Below are 17,710 nucleotides of genomic sequence, written 5' to 3'. Positions count from 1 at the left end.
AGTAATGTATGGCTGTGAGAGCTGGACCATCAAGAAGGCTGAGCGCCGAAGAATTGATGCCTTTGAACTGTGGTGCTGGAGAAGAGTCCCCTGGACTGCTAGGAGGTCAAACCAGTCAATCTTAAAGGAAATCAACCCTGACTGCTCATTGGAAGGATTGATAATGAAGCTCAAGCTTAGATATTTTGGTCACCTAATGCGAAGAGAGATCTCTTTGGAAAAGACTCTGATGCTGGGAAAGATTGAAGGCAAAAGGAGAAGAGGACGGCAGAGGATGAGATGGTTAGATAGCATCACTGAAGCAATGAGCATGAAACTGAGCCAACTCAGGGAGGCAATGAAGGACAGGAAGGCCTGGCGCGATATGGTTCATGGGGTCACGAAGAGTTGGACACGACTTAACGACTGAACAACCACATAACTTAAAGTATGTTATCAATAGACACATATCAATACAAAAATATAAACATTAAAACACAAGTATCCGTGAATTCAAAGGGCATGGAAAGTTTAATAGGAAGAGATGCTGAAATTCACTTTCTTTTCCATAAAGCAATTCAATATAATATTCAAACAGTATTATTCACATATTTGATTATCAGCCTAGTTTGGAAACACATCTTGAAAGTTGTTTCCAAATATAAATCAGTTCTTTTTTTAATGTTCATAATGAATTAATGCTGGTTAAGGGAGAATAACTGTGTGAGAAAAGAAATGGACATCAGCACTTATTTTAAGCTTCAATTATATTAACAAGAAAAACATGAGATTAAAATTAAAACCATTTTCAGTATTACTCGATCCTGAACAAATCCTCTGAATATTCATTGCACTGGTTTTTGGTTATCAAATTTAACTTTTGCTTTCAGTATAAGCTACAATTTTCAAGACAAAGAGCCTGCTTAAAATATACTACACATCTTTCAACCAGCAGTATTATCATAAACAACATTGTTATTGTTCTGTTGTCAACTCCATGTTACAATCCTAAAAACAGGAAAATTATGTTAAGACAATTAATATTGAATCAAAAGGATAATGATACAATGGAATGCAATTTAAAAATAGATTTCTCAGTAGTTGTTATAATAACGTCTTCATAATATCCGGATGTCAGGAAGAGAATCAAGCAGCTTTGATATATTCACTGAAAGGTTAATTCTTTTGTGCTAGAGGAGTAAGAAGGTAGGTAGCTTAAAATCCAAGTTGAGTAAAGAAAGAAAGGATATCTGTTTCTTTAGTGATACTTGAAGCAAAACTTCAACTTAGATACTTGAAAGTGAAAATAGAGCCACTTGTATAGAAGTATTCTGAATGGAAAGAAGATTGAGCTTTGATGAAAGCCAACAAGATTACCAACTTTAGGTGTCCAAAGCTTTCTGAGATTTTGTGCTACCACTCAGCTCAGAGGTGGTCATTTGCTACAGAAAATCTATGGTTGTTGTAATTTCTACACTACATATTGGGGGAGGGAAATTCTACCACCTCCCTTCATATCATGTGTAATAGCAGACCAGAATAATGGAGGTGACATAAAATGAGAACTGAAGATCATTCTGATTTGACTGGAAGTTACCCAAGACAAGTTGTAGAGTAAAGGAAGTCCACAAAATGACAGAGTTTTGAGTTATGTTTTGATGTGATGAAAACAGCAAATTGAAAACAGATAAATTATTGATACGAAGCAATATTAGATTCCTGGTAATTTTATATGCCAATGTCCATGAAATAAAGTGAACTGTTATAAAATACTCAGGAACATATCCTCTTCTACAGTAAAATTTGAAGTATTAGAAAAAGGAATTTGTTTCCTATAAAATAAGGTAGCAGTTGTTTACAGAATACAATTTTAACCCAGCAGATTTTGTGAATAAAAGATAGCTGATTAGACTGAACCTTACTGAAAATAGAGATTTATTAGAAATAGAGGAGGAATTGCTGCTTCTCCATGCTATCCAGTGGCATCCCTGCCTGAGCTGCTGGATTCCATTGTTGGGTTGGCAACAGAGTCCCCGAGGCTGTTGGTCCTTGGGGATTTCAATCTGCCACCTGGTGACGTTGAGTCTGGGGTGGGTCAGGAGTTTCACGGCAGTCATGGACCTGTCCCACTTTGATCTTGCAGGGTTGGTGTGCTCTGGGTTCCTTAGATAAAACAACGTCATCTATCAGGACCCCAAAAGTGTGCCTTCTCTGTAGCAGTGCCTGCCCTCTGGAATGAGGTTCCCCCTGATGGTCCCCACTCTGCTGTTATTCAGAAAAGCGGTAAAAACCTGGCTCTTTACCCAGGCCTTTGGAGAGGGAGAAGGAGACCCTTTGCTGTCATGCTTGCCATCTTTTTTCTTTTATTGATTTTATTGTAATTTCTTTAATTGCTGTGAACTACCCAGAGTTGTTAGGAGTTGGGCAGCATGCATGTTTATGAATTATTATTTGTATTTGTACTTGGAACATAGCTTGAAAAATTCATTCTAGTCATCTGAAAAACTGGCATCTCCTTTATCACCCACCCAGTTTCTTTTTATTAGCTAACAAACAATCAAAGAGTAGTCCAGGTGGCTGTTTTCTTCTTTGCCTTTGTGGCACAGAACACTCTGAAACATTATCAGTATCTATAACTTTAAATACAGTATCCAATATAACAAGAAATATGACTCTTATTCTGGCAAAATATAGACAACTCTAATACCATGAAGTGTTCATAGGATCCCCTAAACTTCCTACCCAAGCTTAAGAGTACTGCAGATATTTTAGAAACAGAAGCACACCTGGAATAGCCATGAGCAAATGTGCCATTCTCAACCGTATAGTTTTCCTCCCATAAAGATTGGATGGACTATGACTGCCTTCCATTCACACATGAATAATATTAAACTTTTTTGGATAGGTGCCAACCACAGCAAATTGAAAAATGGACTGTTTGGCTGGCATTACATGTTACTTAGTTCAAGAGTGTCTTGCCACAATTATTCATACTCATTTATTGCTAAGTTTCACAAAAATATAAAATCCATTATCACCTACTTTTCTTTTCAATTGAATGTCTTGCATATTATAGAAGCAGATTGAAATCTACATGAATTTTTGTGGATGGATCATTCCCCAAGGCAGTACTATTCAATAGGACTTACTTTTGAGCACAAACCACAGTGTATGAATACTTTCTGATATCCACACTGCAGGTTAAAACTCCACTATTTAAATCAGTTGTGAAATCATAATCAAAGTCTAAATTGACCTTCTCCAATTTGATGCTCCTAAAATAAATTGGACTACTATAATATTCCTGCAGGCTGAAATTAAAGGGAAGTACAGTCAGAGATTAATCATTTTGGAAAAACTAATCTAAAATCATAATTCTTTATTTGGATTTTAATGCAAAGTCTTCAAAGAAAAGGTTGAATACACTACATCCTTGGGTGATTTGCTTTTTTTTTTCTTCTCCATTTTAAACAGAATTTCTATTGATTCAAAGGTTTTTTAAAAAAAAAAGTAAAATGAGGAACTCCACAATTATCCAGTTTCAAAACTAAGATTTACCACTTGATTATAATTATATCTATTTAGGAATCTGACTGATTGTCTTCCATAGGGCTTATGGCCAAAGATAATTTGCTAGGAACAGAATGCATTGTATTGTTTTTTGAAGTAATGAGAAAGTTAACATACTTTTCTTTAAAAGAGGGATAGACTTTGGTTACAATGAACGATTATTAGTTGAACCACATATTGCTTCTTGCTAGACTCAACTGCATCTTATTTAAGAAGTAAAATATGTTCTTATTAACTCATTCACATTCCATACCTGTATAAATGAACATCGGCCTTTTTTGTTCTTAGATGATTTGGGGATAAAGAACAAAAAAAAAGCAAATTGTAATCTTGCTCCCCCCCCCCTTATTTACTTTGCTTCCTATCTATTTCAAAAGAATGAAAACTCAGCAACTCTAGTAATCCTTGCTGGGTTAGGTTACCAAACAGCCTCAAAATAGCTGCCTTAGGGTGGCTCTTATGACAATATCTGAAGATGGTGGCTCTGCAACAGAAGCACATGATACAAAATAGAAACCAATTAATAAAATATGCTAATAATTCATCGATGCTAAATAGTTATTATTTTGGCAAAGATCTTATAGTCCTTTCTAGTGTACAGGTTGCCTACCGCGTTATGCCTATTTAAAGGAAAGCAGCAGCTGTCTTCTACGGCTCTTAATCAAGAATAATGCCTGAGAATAAGTCATTGCCTTTTCTAGAACACATGTTGGCTCCATCTCTAAATATATGAGGTGGTACACAGAAGTGTGTTGCTTATAGGAATAGAGGCATATGGATCTTTCAAAACCTGTAATTCTGGGGAGGAAAACCCACATAAAATAAAATTGTAAATAGATGCAAACAAATTTAGAAGCAAACTAATTTGAAGTTTTAAAGTGTGTCAACATTTTCCATTTATTCTGTCATGGAAAAGAGCTGACTTCTCCAAAGAGATATACAACCCAGAGGTCAGACCTGCCTTTGACATTTCAAATGCACCTGTAAAATGTAAACTAATAAACTGTTTTATGTTTTTGCATAAATATTTTTGAAACTCTCAGAATTCTGTTGCTGACATATAGTTCTAATGAAATAATTAACAGGAACACTCTAAGCCTAGGGAAAGGGACTGTTATGAAGTCTGCCAGCTAGTGCAAGAAGCAGCACAACAAAAGCTTCACAGGTTACTCAATGACTTGATCTGCTAGTCTTTATGGACCAGTACCTCCTAAGAATTCTGGGAGTTCTACATTGCAAGGTATGGGATTTCATCGGTCAATCTTAAACTACAATTCCCAGAGTTCCCTATTGTAATAATGAAGGCACCCTCAGGGTCGATCCAACCCTTTCCTCTGACATACTTTGATCCTGAGGTAATTCACACCTAAGCATGAACAGCAACTGGAAAACCAGATCCCTTTGCTGCCGCCACCCCCCCCCCTTCCATTACAAACCAGTTTCTCCCTTCCACACCAGCCCTCTGGGGAACCAGGAGAGGATTGAAGGGGAAATCCCCACCCGACCCCAGCTAACTACCAAAAAGGAAACCAAACAAAACTTTGGAGAGTCAATAGCTCAGTCAAGCTGAGGGGTGTGTGAGAAGATTCTAGGATTTAAACAAAAATTAATTTTATTAAAGGGGCCAAAAGAAGGTAAGGTTACACACACACAACACACTGTTAAAAGGAGATAAAATGCAACCCCCCAAAACCCTAATGCAATTCCAGTTACAGCCAAACAACTAAATTTCCAACCTTGCCTGAGGTAACCCTCCCCCTTCCAGGTCTCCAGCCAACTCTCTCTAAAACCCCAAAAACTATTCCTGCCTCAGAACCTGGCAGAAACCACTTCTTTTCCTTTATTGGCTCTTGGGGACCAGGTGACTCCCTCTGGGCACATAAGGCTGGTTTGTTATAAAAAGGGCCAGTTGCTCCCCACTACACCTGTCAACAGGGGATTATACTTAAACCACTTTAATTCCATAATGTAAACAATCCAACAAGAACTAGAGGAGCCAGAAAGGAAGTACTCAGCAGAATGCCATACATTCTTAAAGAACTACTAAATTCTAAGACTATTAAGTTGCATGAGCCATGGATACAGTTTCATAGTGTATACCAACTATTCTGAAATGAACTCTGCAGCATTAAAAAAAAAAAAACCCACTATCATAGCAATAAGCAACTTGTCAAATGGAGATATTTCATCCCTTTTTTGTCAGCTGCTACTGAGAGAAACTCTTCATTTACTGTTCCAAATTTAGTTGCAAAAATCTACTTTTTCAATTCTCTTAGAATTAGATTTGATGATATATTACTCTAGATCTAATGCTGAATATACAAGTGGCCTTCATTACTTGCTGTTCCAGCCTGCCAACTGCAGATAAAAACAAAACAAAACTGGATAATTACACCTTGAAAAGATGTACATTACGCATCTGGAAAAGCCTATCTGCCATGCAGAAAGTAACAATAATGACAGATAAAAACCTTTACCATGGATACTGAGATCTGTTTTCCTTTAAAAAACCATGGACATATAAAACCATATTGAGATGGAACTGTGGATAACAAGTTCAATTTTATGCACCTAACAGTAGATTTAGCCATATACAAAGGGACCTAAATGCAATCCCTTCAGTATGGGGGTCTGGATATGAGAATCTTGAATAATTGTTCAGCTGTGAATCTCACCAAGTAATCTTGGATAATCTAATCTGTATTATCTAGGTGTTGGGAGGCTCAAAATGAAATAAAACTGTAACCCTCCTATATAATGAATGCATAAATATTTCCTCTTAAGGCTTAATACTTGCATATATCCACCTTACATAGAAAATGGAACATAATGTTGTGTTGCACATATCTGTCTAAACTAAATTATATTCCTAACTACCAATGTCTCTAATTTGTAACAAAATATTTTGGGTATAATACAAAAGAAGAAAAGAAGGGATAAACTAAGAAGACAGTGATGATGCTTTGTAAACAAATTCTATATAGATAAAAGAAGATCATTCTAAATTGTATTTTTAATTTTTATTTGGCTGTAGATCTGGTGATGAAACATTTAAAAATGCAAAGAAACCTGTGGTCACAAGTAAATACTGACTACACTCATCATGTAAAGCAAAAACACACAAGCCTCCATCACTTATTCACTTACTGATGTTTTTTCAGGCAATTTATTCCCCATCTAAATCCTAACAGACTCCAGGCAGTTTACAGATCCTGTTTGCAAAATACTGTCTCTTCCTTTAAATATAACAGGAACATATATTTCTAAACTCAGCAGCTCAATTGCTGAATGACCTTTGATTGTCTTTTTAAAATCTTCCAGTTCTAACAGATTAATAGACTAGAGTTTATACAGCAATGATAAAGCCACATATACGAGATATGCCTTGGTTCACGAACGCTTCTGTTCACAAACAATTCGGTTCACAAACAGCACCGTTCACAAAATTTTGCTTCCGTTCGCAAACTTCACATCAGGTGACGAACACGACCCACGGCCATTTTCCCTGCTGTGACACGTGGTCGTGGCTTCCTGTAGGTGAGGGGGACTCTCCCTCCAAACAATAACCACCTCCCCACCCGCCTTCCTGTCCTCCACGCCAGAAGTTGCCTCAAGCAAGGTTAGTGTTCCCTCTCTTCATACTGTACTGTACTTTGTTTCATATTTTTGTGGTTTAAAAAAAAAATACATATGGTTCAGAACGGATTAACCGTATTTACACTGAACCTTATGGGAAAATTTGATTCGGTTGGCGACCAAAATCGGTTAGCGACCACATTCGTAGGGGTCAGAATGGATTAACTGTATTTACATTGAACCTTATGGGAAAATTTTATTCAGTTCATGACCAATTCGGTTCGCGACCAGAGTTGTGGAACGAATTAAGTTCATGAACCGAGGTACCACTGTAATGAGAACTTATCAAAACACGCATTACCCTAAAGAAAAAGCCCAGCATCACTCTTTGCCATTTAAGTATTACAGAAAAATCAAAAACAACCTTTAGGGTAACCTGTGTAGCTCAATCCTAAGAATATTAACTTAAGTCTTCCTATTAAAAATTAAGGGTACATAAAATGGTGGCCAAACAAGTCTGATCCTATATAATTTTACAAAGAAATAATTCATGAGTTAACTTATTCTCAAGTTTGTTTGTTGAGAATGGTAACCTACTAAAGTTATTTACAAGTTGCATTGAATTTAGGTGGACAAACTCCAAAATAGATATGTGAGTCTAGAATTACTGCTACCTATGAATGTGTGATGGACTGGAATGGAGAAAGGGGGGTGAAAACGGTGCTCTCATCTCCAGAGCAATGCTCTGGAGATAAGCGGAGAAAGCTGGCGCATCCCTAAACATTCCAGAAGATAGCAGAGAGTTGTGCCTGGGAACTCCTGGTCAGTCTGAAAAGATTGATGTCAGGCCTAGCCCAAGGAACTCCTGGAGACCGTGTAGGTTCAATCAGCAAGGTTTATTAGCTAGCACTTATTTACAGAATCTTTTCAGACTGACCAGTAGTTCCCAGGCACAACTCTCTACTATCTTCTGGAATGTTTAGGGATGCGCCAGCTTTCTCCGCTTATCTCCAGAGTGTTGCTCTGGAGACGAGAGCACCGTTTTCACCCCCCTTCCTCCATTCCAGTCCATCACAGAATGCCCTCTTCTGGATAATGTCACAGAATTAATTCATATCAAGAAAATGTTTATTTTGACAGCTAAGACAAGCATAAAATTTCTAATACATATTTTGCCACACCTTCTTTTGAAGGCTTTACTGTTCAAATATACTGATAATACTCTGACATATTTTAAGTTTAAATGAAATTTCAACTATTACTTCCCTTTTCTTTTAACAGTTCCTAAGAACTGTGCAAACAATAAATCTGTGAATATTTAAAAAGTCTGATTTTAACAATTCTCTTGGTTACTCATATGTAAAGAAAAATGCCTTTCATAAAAAACCATCATGACATTAGAAGCAAACTGATATACTAGACATCTCAGACCTCTTCATACTGCCAAAACATTGAAGTTTATTTGTCATCATGGGTAAGTAAGTGAAATGTGGCATTAATCCTTCTGATTCTGATTCCCTAATGTCAAATATAGCTAAACAGGCAGTATTCAATAACCATTATTGTATAGTTTACTCACACCATTCACTGCTGTCTTCTGGATATCCCAGATTATGCTTCCTCTTGCAGAATTTGCAGATGTTTACTGGATTGCTGATAGGTCCGTCAATAGTGCTTCTTTCAAATAAAAATTTAAAAAGTAGTGAGGAATAAGGTGAGGAAAAATATCGCTACATCATACTTAACAGCAAAGTTTCAATAAATTTTTAAAAATCAATGGACTTCGAGTAATTGTAACTGAAGGCCCACTTCAAAATGCTCTTGGAATCCTTGTTTCAAAAAGCACAAATTATAGAGTATTCGTTTGCAATGTCTAATCCCCATTTTTTGTTTTTTACTTTCAAATATGTCATAAACACACACTTATATGTATATAAATCTGTATGTATGGCAATGATTCAGTAAAGAAATCCACAGGGATAGGCTTTATATTTTCTGTATGTACATTTAATACATAGGGATTAAAAGAACTACCCACGTACAAAACTATGTACGGTCAGAATTTTTCAGCGGCCAGGTAACATTGTACAGTTTATACTATACGATACACTATACAATTTTGCTGTGCTGTGAAAATTTCCATTTGGATGTAATTCATACTTTAACTTAAACATATGAATACAAACTATAATCTGCAACATTATTTAAGAAGCATTCAATATGTTCACTGATTCCTAGCTTGAATCTCTAGTAAGGAACATTCTGTATGGCTTGTTTTTTTAACATGATCTGCATTATTTTTTTAATAGACCAATTTTTGCTTCCTACTTATCTAAGAAATATAATTGAAGGCTCAGGAAATTTTACTGGTGAACATATAAAAACCTTCCAAATGCTAAATTAAAAAGCAACCCCAGATCATGCCAAATTATTTTCCATTACAAGTACCTTATAGAGAGAAATACATCTGAAGCACACTGGAAAGTCTAAAATGGAAAGTTCTACATTTATAGCTACTCAACTTACGGCCATTCATTTAGCAACCATTCAAAATTACGAGTGTGCTTAAAAAAAGTGACTTGCGACCAGTCCTCGCACTTAAAACCATCGCAGCGTCCCTGCAATCATGTGATCAAAATTCGGGTGCTTGACAATCAGCATGTATTTATGATGGCTGCAGCATCCCAAGATCACATGATTGCCATTTGCGACCTTCCCAGCTGGCTTCCAACAAGCAAAATCAATGGGGAACCGTCTGATTCACTTAATGACTGCATGATTCGCTTAACAACCATGTAATTCCTTAACAACCACTTAATGAACATAGTGATTTGCTTAACGACTACTGCAAAAAATGTTGTAAAATCAGGTGTGGTCACATGATACCTCGCTTATCAACTGCACCACTTAACGATGAATTTTCCAGGCCCTACTGTAGTCATAAGTTGAAAAACTGTACCAGATTTTCTTGGAACAGGGGCCATGAGTTCATAGCTAAACATATAGGCAATCTGCAGTAAAACTGCATGGTAGGTCTACTACTTTCTATGTAGTCAAAATGTATGAACCTAAAAATGCATGTTTTATTCTCTCATCACTAGTTAAATTATCCTACTATATCTACTCTGAATAGATTTAGAGAACAGAATGGGAATAGTTAAAGCATGGGCTGTTAAGACATCTATTTATTTGAGGGAGGAAAAAGAATATTAGGCCCCAGAGGACAGCCTAAAGGAAAACATTGTGCAGCATGATGATACAACCTGAATGCTGCAATATGCTGGATCAGGATTATATCTGGCATGGCATGACTCTCTGGCTAATGATGTTTCTAGCTGGCTTGACTTGAAAAAGTCATTGGTAAGAAGGTAAGACAGAAAAAGAGCACATTCCTTTTATAAAGGGCTGATTTCTTGTCTTTTTCTCTCACAGCTCTTGTCCCAGATGATATCTTCAAGGGCAACTCAAGTAAAAGATCATCTGGTCAGAGTTCTGTCTGCTATCTAAACAAGTTCTCTGATTCAACTGATGGTAGAAGCTTCTGCTAGATACTTTGCTGATTTTGAATCGAACGTAAGCAAGCAAACAAATGGAAAATGATATGTTTATTCCTTCTTCAATTGCTGATACTGATGTTTCTGAAAGTAATTATCTCAATCCATTAAATCTAAATTTGGTTTCTTTAACAAAGGCTTCATTGCTGCTTCTTGCATCCTTCAAGAGGCATTTACTCATCCAAACCAACTCTGGCAGTTTTCAATAGTCAGGAAGTCTGTCCATCCTCATAGAACATAAAAGCCCCATGAAATCATTTTCACTATCAGTTAAGAAGCCTACAGTTACTCCCACCAGGAGCTCTGTTCCAACCGGCATCTCCCTGGTCCCATTATTACAGGTCTCCAAACATGCCTTATGATTAACTCTGCCTACATTAGGTTTTGGACTTCATGCAGTAACACTGCATTTACAAGGGTATCAAATGTATTTATTAATTAATTTCATTGTTTTTATACAGGTTTGTCTCACTTTACACTAGAGTTACGTTCCCTGAAAACCTCACATTAAGCAATTCACATAAAGCAAGACAATGAATCAGGGCAAAAAGGGGGTTGTGGGGCACGATATCAAATTTTGTAGCCCAATTGCATTGACAAAAGTGCTCATACATTTTTAGTGTCTTATTCTTAAGCACTACATTACTCAACAATGTCTTCTTCCTGGTCTCTGTGTATAGTGAAAGCATTTTTGCCATTTTTTCTACAGCTAGATTTCTAATGTGCATGATTATCATGGCAGACAGGCAGAATGTATCGCAACACTATGAATTTTATTAGCATTCTTTATTTTGTTGTGCACAGTAGATTTGCCCAGGTTAAAAGCTTGTCTTAGGGCTGAGGATCTTTCACCAGCTTCAGTGTGATGTAACATATACACCTTTGTTTCTAGTGTTAGAGAGGTTCTTTTTTTTTGCTCTTTTGGATAAGATGTTGATGGCTATTTTGACCTGACTTTAACAATAGTTGCTATTGTAGGTATGGAAGTAAGTGGGAGACAGGAACACAACTAGAATAACCTTACAATACAGCGGTAAATGTGTGAATGATGGCAGAAAGGGGTTTTGGCAGGAAAATGTTCAAGTAGTTTTGATGGGAAGAAGTATAGGCATTTTCCAGACCGTTAGTGCAAACTGACTATGCCAGCAGAAATTGCAGTAGCCTTTGCTTTTTCATCTAAAGTAAATTCTTAGATTAAAATAATCAATCCCTTAATAGGGAATTTGCATTAAGTGAGGAAACTTGTATTTGTTTAATTGCAATTTTAAGCGTTATTCTATGCTATTTCAGAGAAGTCTACTCCAAAAATAATTTAAATATTTTAAACAAGCAAATATATTCCTGGATTGTCTCATTTGGAAAACAAATTATTAACTATTCTGTACCTTATAAATTTATACAGGTAGTCCCAGGGTTAAGAGTGCCCAGTTTAAGGATGACTCATAGTTAAGGACAGAGCCTACTGTAGCAAAATTTGAGTTAAATACACAATGATTCAAGTTAAATACACAATAGTCCAAGTTAATTATACAATACTATTTATACAGTATTATACAATAATACTCTTCCGGCTTACATACAAATTCGACTTAAGGACAGACCTTGAGAATGGAACTCCTTCTTAAACTGGGGACTACTTGTACTAAGTTAAATCCTACAAGTACTGAATAAAACCAAAATTTCAACATGATTGCATTTTTTCTTTGCTTAGCATTGTTAAAAAAATTCAGTAAAATATACTAATTTTCAAATAATAATTTAAGCCTGATGAAGATTTCATTCTTAAACAGTCTTTCACAATAATCTTATTTAAAATCCAAATAAATAAGAGCTTATATATTTGAACCAAAACGTAGGCAGTTATCACTAACACTGCTCTGTTCTTTTGGTATTATTGCCTCTTCTTGCTCTGTAGTTTGGTCATTCTCAATCACCATTAATAAAAAGGCTTTATAAATGTCCACAACACTGTTTCTCTTTTATTTTCCTATAATTCCATTTTTAAATATTTTTTTTCCTTTAAAATATGATTAACTTCCTCTTTACCCTTAACATGGAATAAACCTGTACAGATTCATTCATGTCAATGAGACTGGGATGAGTTAAAGCCATGATTCTTTTTTTAAAATAATGTAATATGTGTATTATGTATTACAATGTAGTGTTTTATTTAAAAAAAAAAAGAAATGTGTTTTTATTTTTTTAAAAATTAAAGAGATCAAACTAAAAATCAACATATTTGTAAAATGCCCTTTGCTATTTCATATACTGCTCATAATTAACCATAACTAGTCTTATTAATAAGACTAGAGTTATTTATCCCTTTACATTATATCCCTCATTTCCAGTCATAGAAGATCATTATTGTAATTAATAACACAATAAAAATGCAAAGTTTCATCTAAAGACCATAACCTTTTTAAAGTAAAACTCAAATCGCTACTAAATGATATGAACACAAAGGAACTACAATCCAATGGAGAATTACATTCATGTTAACTCATTCACTGGATATATGCTGGCTTCACAATGTTGGGCTATGATTAGAAAGCACATATCCTGCTCTTTATATCACAGGTGCAGTGATCACCTTATTCTCTTGCTAAGATCAGCAGAACAAATAAGGCCTCCATCCTTATTAAGAATAAGGAATACCTTATTCCTTATTAAGAATTAGGAATAAGAGGCCTGCTTGACCAGTTGGATCTGACTGGTTAAGCTCTGACCCTTTGAGACAGAGAGCTGTGGGGAGAGGACTGAGGAATGGGATGGAAACCCTGCTCTAAGCTGTAAGCTCTAAGCATGGCTGCCATACAGGTTCTGCACAGAGCCCACCTGTTTTCTGTCACTGTATTTGGGAGCAGCAGCTAGAGGCAGCATACCAGTCCATGTGGGCAGCTAAGTTTGCTCCTTCCAACAGCAAACACCAGCCAGAGCCTGCACGGGTTTTATTCAAAGGTCTTTTCCCCTCTTGTTTAAAAACTTCCTTTCCCTCTGTTACCCCTAAGGACCTGCAGAGGCTTCATCATTTGTTTTCGCTCCTCTTCTTTCCTTTTCCTGTCCACCAGTTTTTTCTCTTTGCAGTTCATTGCAAAGAGCAAACCTGGGTGTTGCTCTCCTTAGCATCTGACTTTTTTCTCTTTTTCTGCAGCTGAAGCAAGCCTGCTGTTCTGCAGTATAATCTCTCTTAAGAAACTAGTGTAGCCTCTCCAATTAAACTGCCCTCTGCTCAATAAACAAAGAGCATTATTCAGCAAGTCTATCCTTCAAGATTGAGGCCCCTGATGCTTTTATTGAAACAACCAGTTCTTACAATAATATTAGATGTTAGCAGAAAACTTCTAAATAAAAAAGCCCTATTTGCATTATCCTACTCTAAGAATTTAGCACTTTTTCTAGAAAACACAGATTTTTTTAAAAGGACAAACTAATAGGAACTGTGAGCTCAATTTTGTAATGCACACATTCTGGGGGGTGTTTCATTGTTCCAAAAACAAATACATACACACACATGTGCTTTGCATAAATATGCAAGAAACTTGTAATGGAGAAATTCAGATAATGTAAGATAACAAAATAAATACTGCACACTGAAGTAAGCTCACACTGAAGTCAATTGCTTGCTTGCTTTCCACCTGGAAAGCACATGGTCATCTAATGTTCCTGAAGCAGCATCCCAACATGCACCAACATGTGCCATATCATCCTGTTACATTAACACCTACAGAGAAGGTTCCACAACTACATATAAAAGCCATTAGAACCAGGGCAGAAATGAGAACGATGCAAGGACAAAGGTCAGTAAGTAAAGGCCAGCTAAGATACAAGTAGAAATGTTCTACCCTTTTTTCCCTTCTTTCTTGCATTATCATCTGTTCTGCTCCAAACCTTTTATGTTTGTATCTGACATAAGTCTACCAGGTTCATCTCCTACCTCTGAAGCAGTTTCCTATGTTTGGAGACTGTTCTCACTGCTAAGTTCCCTCCTCTCCTGTTGGGTATAGACAATAGCAACTGCTGATGCTTTACCTCTGTCTTCTTCCCTTGTTGTTGTCTCCCCCCCCCACAAGGAAAAAAATAGTTTAAATACTGACTATTGTCTGAGGAGTGGGATAGGAAAGCTGCTCCTCCTGCAACTATGAAGGATAAGAGAGGGCAAGGTGGGAAAGAGGAAATCTGAGGATTCAGGATGAGGGGGAAAACCTCCTGCTCCAAAGTTCCAGAAGAAACACTTCACAGTGTTCTGTCTAGAACTGAGCCAGCAGCTAATTGGCTCCACTTTCCAAACACCTAGAAAGCCCATGATATTATGCGGACGCAGTGTGGATAAGACACCAATATCAACCTGTTACAGTTCCTGTATGAATAAGGGGCCTTCGACAAGTAACAGAAGGCCCTCTTAAACTCCAGTTTATGTGCTACTGGAAAAAGATGCTTTCAAATGGCCCCTACCAAAGATGATTGGGACAGAAATGCGTTTTATTTTCTACCTTCTCCCATTCTTTCAGGGCCCCTCTGCATTGAGGGTATTTTCTTTATCTTCGGTTTTGGAGAAGATTAGAAGCAGACAGACACTTACTGAAATATACTGGATACAGTTGGTGAGCTTTCAAATTTTGCAAATCAGATGCAACCAAAAATATCACAATATGCAAGGATATGGGGGATGTCTTTCTCATCACAGTACCCTATAATGTAAAGTGAGAGACCATCATCCTTCTGATCTGGTTATCTAGTATGTTTCTTACATCTCAAATGGAATGAAAAATGGATTTAATGCTAGTGATTACTAGACCATAAAGCACTTTATTACTTATTACTTTTAGAAAATAAAATACACTGGGGGCAAAGAGATTCCATACGTAGAAAAAGTAAAAAAAAATAAATTCTTTCACAATTTAAACAAATTTACATGGATGCAAATTCCTTTTGTTTTATTAGGATTCTAAAAACAATATTGATTTCCATAGCATTTAACCAACATAGCATTTTTTTGTCAACAATTGAACACACGCGCACACACACACACACATATATATATCTCCCTGTTTAGAATTTATAAGAACTACCTGAACATAAAATATGCATTTAACAGAATATATAATTATCCAAAATGTGATGTCATAAAGAACAATTGTGCTTGAATCATAGATGAAATTATCCATAAGTAAAAAGAAAACAAAGTGCTTCAGCTCAACTTCAAAGCAAAATATGGACTATAAAGTTAAAAGACCCAGTTGCTGATTGCTACATGCAAGAACATGAGAACAATGATTATTCTGTTTAGAGTATTTCCTGCTAAATCTGAATACTCCACCCAACTCGCAATATCTTGAATTTATACAGAAAAATGTAATAAAATGCACAGTTGGCTTCTGTACTTAAGCCACATCAAAAGATTCTTCCTTCCAGCTCTTCAACAGGTAATCTTTGAATTTATTGCCAAGTTCTTGTTATGTGATACATACTAGTGAATCCACTAACATTTCTGTAGAAGGCAAGCACAGCTTACAGAACCATGGGGAATAATATTAAAATCATAGTTATCTTTTTTGTAGGCTGAACATACCAACATGCTTTAACTATTCCGCACTGGGCTTAGTTTCCGGACCCTTTACCATCTTGGTAGCCCTTTTTGAAACTTCTCCAATTAGCCTTGGTTCTTTTTCAACTGTGGTGCACAGAACTGGAAATACTACTGCAAATGGGGCCTGAACACAACATAGAAGAATAGAACAATTACTAGCTGTGATATATACTCTATGCTTCTGTTCAAACACCCCAAGACAACATTCACCCTTTTAGCAGCTGCATCACATTGCTGGCTTATGTTTAAGTTGTGATTGGCAAAGTCACCCAGATTCCATATCCTTTCAAAGTTACTACTGCCAAATAGGGTCTGCTCCACCCAATATTTATGCCTTACATTTTTCCTGCCCAGATGCAGAATTTTATGTTTCTCCCTATTCATTTCAGTCCACTACTCAAACATCTCTAGAAGTTTTTGAATCTTATCTCTCCACTTTGAATCCCACCCTCTTCCATCTGCAAACCTGGTAAGCCCCATGAACTCCCTCATCCAAGTCACTGATAAAAATGTTCAACAGCACAAGGCTCGGGAACAAAACTCAACAGCCCTCCATTTGATACTTCCCTCCAAGCTGAAATGGAGCCATTAATAAGCATTCTTTAAGTGTAGTCATTCAGCCAACTGCGAGTATATACAGTATATCATATCCTATGTAAGCTTATTATGTCATGTATGTAAAGGAATCTTTAAATCACTAACCCTCAGGAAATGTGCATGTTAAAACATGTAAATATTTCAAATGTATTTGGTATGCTCAAGAAACCAAAGAAGCAATTCACAAAAGTCATAAGTTTTACTGAAAGCTATAGGACTGGAATATGAATCCACTGAACAGGGCTTTTACTTGTTGAAATCATCTGAAAACTGGGGAGAAACAGAGTGCAGGAAAATAATATGAAACCAAAAGAATGGGAAACTCATATGGCAACACAAAGAGGGTGTTAGCTCCAGTCTCCTAACTGCTTTCAGTCATCATCCATGAGTTGAAGGGAAAGCTTCAGGACAATGGAGGCTTCTTTGCTCTTGTAGGCTTTCTACATGATTTATTGCTCAAGAAAAACAAAGGCTCAAGATCATACAGGGGTACTACATTGCAGAAAAGGCTTCAAGTTTCAAAAGTGATACCCCAACTCATGAAAGGCAAAAAAGATGGCAATGAAGAGGGTAAAACTGATCTGCCTGCCCTTCTTCTCTTTCTTCATGTGCTTAATTTGCTTAGAACCAGAACCTTTCTCCTACACCCAGACAATGTATAAGAAACAATGTGCCCTGTATTATGTAGTCCTATTTTCTTTTGAATATTATTTTAGATAATAGTAACCATCAGTTACATCTATTTGTAACAGACTTGAATGTTTGTAGGTAGAAAAAAGGTAAAGATGGGACTAGAACTTGAAAACAAAAAAGAACTTCTGGGGTCCCAATTCTGTTTGAAAATTCA

General features: G+C 36.4%; 1 protein-coding gene across 10 annotated transcripts in view; it reads right to left on the bottom strand.

The window, feature by feature from the left end:
* ATXN1 (ataxin 1) overlaps positions 1–17,710 on the bottom strand; it is a 238,728-nt gene that overhangs the window by 74,692 nt on the left and 146,326 nt on the right. For 7 of the 10 annotated variants that reach the window (XM_088130940.1, XM_088130943.1, XM_088130948.1 and 4 more), the window contains one exon: positions 8,705–8,802. The gene's annotated coding sequence lies outside the window, so the exon portion shown is untranslated. The remainder of the gene's footprint in view (positions 1–8,704; positions 8,803–17,710) is intronic. The other 3 variants (XM_088130946.1, XM_088130944.1, XM_088130949.1) reach the window with 2 other exon arrangements.

This window comes from Python bivittatus, unplaced genomic scaffold (assembly GCF_059951505.1).
Source record: "Python bivittatus isolate LINGU-HERP-01145 unplaced genomic scaffold, Pbiv_v1 ctg000840_np1212, whole genome shotgun sequence".
Taxonomy (NCBI): Eukaryota; Metazoa; Chordata; class Lepidosauria; order Squamata; family Pythonidae; genus Python; species Python bivittatus.
The sequence above is the reverse complement of the archived record's forward strand: the minus strand, read 5'-3'. Positions and strand labels throughout refer to the sequence as shown.